The 3,628-nt window shown below is 39.1% G+C and overlaps 1 pseudogene; it reads right to left on the bottom strand.

The window, feature by feature from the left end:
• Nucleotides 1-520: 520 nt before the first annotated feature.
• On the bottom strand, nucleotides 521-2,313 carry LOC100562270 (large ribosomal subunit protein eL6-like; annotated as a pseudogene).
• Nucleotides 2,314-3,628: the final 1,315 nt, after the last annotated feature.

Genomic DNA, 3,628 nt, shown 5'->3' with positions numbered 1-3,628 from the left:
ATAATTCTGTTTTAATGTCTGTATATTTTTAAATTTTTAATTGTATGGAAATGCTTTTAATATAAGACTCTCCACAAGTCTCCTTCTGGAGAGAAAAAATGGGGTATAAATAAACATAAATTATTATTATTATTATTATTATTATTATTATTATTATTATTATTATTATTTGATGCACAACAAGATTAGTAGCAAACAAGATCACTATGCTGGCTTTTGTATTGGATCATATGTCAGACACTTCCCAAGTGTCTAGGACTATGTGATGTATGGGCAAATAATGCATGCAGATCCAAGTAGGGTGGCTTTTTGCAGCTGACAGATGGTAATTTTGTCAGTGCCAATTGTTTTCAAGTGCTGGCCAAGGTCTTTAGGCACCGCACCCAGTGTGCCGATCACCAGTGGGACCACTTTTACTAGCTTGTGCCAGAGTATTATGTATTATTATTATTATTATTATTATCATCATCATCATCATCATCATCATCATCATCATCATCATCATCAGTTCTATTTCTAAGTGATTGCAGTGGGCCTGTTGCATTTATTAGGGTTTAGTTCTAGGACCCACAGAATGGTCTCAGAGGAAGATAGGGAGGAAGAGAAGGGGTATTGAAAAGGACAGGTACAGCAGAAGTGGTTACGATGTGGGATTTTTAATCCTATCTAAAACAGAGAAGTTACAAGCAGGTGATGAGCAAACAGGTTTCCTTTTGAAATCAGAAGAAGGCATTGTAGCATCTTTACCATTTATGTAACTGCTCCTAAAAATGGAGCCCCAACTTGGGGCCCATTCACACTACACAAATATAACTGTATTCCACTTGCATTGCCATGGAAATATCCTTGGAATCATACGACTGGAAGTTTAGGGGGAATATTTAGAACTCTTCTGGTGCCTCTGACCGATCTATACATCCCAGAGTGTTGTCATGGCAGTTAAAGTGAATATGGTGTTATATTTGTATGGCATGAATGGCCAATTACAATGCATAATAGAGGGATGCCATCAGTTATTGTGGCACTCAAATGAAAGTACAGCAAAGAAAAAGGCAGAAGAAAATTTCCATAGACATCAATGGGGAAAGCAGGTGATTTTTTTTTTCAAAAATGACAAAGCACGGGAGCAGGAAACATTCAGATGTCATTGAATAGTTGCTCCCACAATTATCCATTTTTTGGGGGGGAGGAGAGTTTTCTTAAAAATATTTATTGCAATCCTTCTATACTATTTAGAATACCAATTTTTGAGGATAAATACCATTGGAAAGGAAGAAAGTAGAGTGCAGGTAGGCCCAGAGCTGAGGCGTCTTCTTGACGATGGGCAGGAGCTGCGAGTCCACGGCCTTCTGATCCACCTTGTGCTGTCCTGTCACCTTGTATTTCTCTTTCTCGGTGTCAAAGATTTTGCCCTCCTGGTGCTTGGTTTTACACAGCTTCTTCTTCTTGAAGTGGATGTCGTTGAGGTGCTTGGGGAGATTCACACTGGAAATGTCAACCTTGGTGGAAGTGGCAATGACAAACTTCTGGGACGCGATTGATGGCCAGGGGCCATGTTACGAGCAACAGTCTGCTTCCCAGCTGCTTCAGGAAGATGACACGATTGCCTCGGTGTCACTCAGTGAGCAGGATCACTACAGTCCCCAGGATAATGGAAGCCCACAGCTTTCTCTTGTGCAGGACAAAATTCTTCTTGCCATGACTCAGGAGTTTACAGGACACATCTTCCATTGGGTAATATCAGGGCATTTTGTGAAGTTTGACCACTCAGTTGCCTCTGTTCTTAGTGCCTCTAACAGGCTTTGTGATTGTGGCTGCCTCCTTCTCTCTCTTCTTCTCAATCTTTGTTTCTGGAGCTTTGTATTTGCACTTCTACATGACTTTCCAGGTATACATGGCCATGTGGGAGTACTTCCCGATCCCTCAGGTCAGCACTGGGTTGCAGCTGGTGTGGACTTTCTGAATTTGCTTGCTTCTCTTCTGCCTGCCATCTTCAGAGATGGAGCAAAAAAGCACAATTGTCAATTTTAACTAGAGGTGATGGGTGCTCGCAACATCAGAAGGTCTATAAAATATTCATCTTTGTTATAATGAATGACCAAATGAATCAAATGCAATTCAGGTGAATAAAAAACCAAATAAAGCTATTAAAGAGCAAAATAATGCAGAAACAAAAGTGCAAGGGACAGTTCAGGCTGAAAAATAAGCTTTCAAGCTAATTGCCGTTAGATAAATCTAAGAACAAAGAGAAATATATTCCAATTTTTTGTGCATGCAAGCACACAACACACAATCCTAAATCAAGGTCTATGAAATGACTGAGTAGAATCAATCAATCCAAGATTTAGCAATATACTTGTTCTTTAAATAAAAGAAACTGAAACTGATCCTTTATTATTAGGTGTCTGTTCTTGTAGGAACAGACAAGTGATATCAGAATAATAATTTTGAAGCCAAACAATTATTTAACCCATAACTGGCTGGCTACACACGAAAATGAAAAAAAAATCATGTGAATACTCTGAATTCCTGGAAATTGTCATTGGTGAGAGTCATAAGGTAAATCTCCAATTTACAATAGGCCTCCGGTTATTTATTTTTTTAAAGGGAAATGTTCATTACATCCTCCGCTCATCAACCTAGCCCTGCGATCTGTGAAGCTTTTCACAAGTGACAATATAATTAACACTCCATATGACATTGGCTCATTGCATCTCTGATCAGAATATATATTTCGGCTGTTATCTTATGAGCAGCCTCCTAGAATCACCCGAGTGGAAGTTAGCCACTCTGCTGTGGAGAAATTAATTATTCAGTAACACAATCCCAGGAACTTTTATGTAAATCAGCCATCAGAATGAGCCAATCAGGTCTCTGAATCAAGTGGAAAACATAAATACAGAAGTTAATTCATCATTTCACTTGCAAATGTGTAAGATGCATCTGGGAGCAACACATCTCTTGCACTGCCAAGCGTACCTGGCAGGTTTCAGTGGAGGAAATTAAAATGCCATTTAACATATTTTTTTTAAGTAATGGATCTGGGAACAGCGGGGAGCATTTACGGGTTAAAACAGTTTGCTAAAGGTTACAGAATCTGTACCATAGCCATCACTTTGCATGTTCATTCATTTTGGTCTCTCAAAATAAAAATGAGACCTCATTTGCAAAACCCACTCAGATTTTATCCCAAAGAATCAGAATATGTGTTCTATTGTAACCTATGTAGATTACTGCTACAAAAGAGAAAATTGGAAAAATGGTTGAAAATATCATGTATCTCACCTGAGAAAGCACAGGAGACTTCTGTGAAATGAGTTTGCGAACAGTTCCGACAAGTATTAAAATAGGGATGAGTGAAGTGTGGCATTCCACATGTGACTGGATTGCATTTCCCAGCATTCCTCATTACAAGTTAGGTTTCCAATGGATGAGGAGGAAGATTTCAGAAACAATGAGAAAACTGCATTTTTTCCATCCCTGTAATAAACTGAAACCTAAGCCTGAGTGGCCTGTCAGATATTGTGGGACTGCAATTCCCATCAACCCCAGCAGTTTATGGATTCACATGGATTTTTGGTGGCTCTTGGGGAGTTTCCTGTTCCTTTGGCAGACAATTTCATTGAAG

The sequence above is a fragment of the Anolis carolinensis genome, chromosome 2 (genome assembly GCF_035594765.1).
Source record: "Anolis carolinensis isolate JA03-04 chromosome 2, rAnoCar3.1.pri, whole genome shotgun sequence".
In the NCBI taxonomy this organism is placed as follows: Eukaryota; Metazoa; Chordata; class Lepidosauria; order Squamata; family Dactyloidae; genus Anolis; species Anolis carolinensis.
The sequence above is the reverse complement of the archived record's forward strand: the minus strand, read 5'-3'. Positions and strand labels throughout refer to the sequence as shown.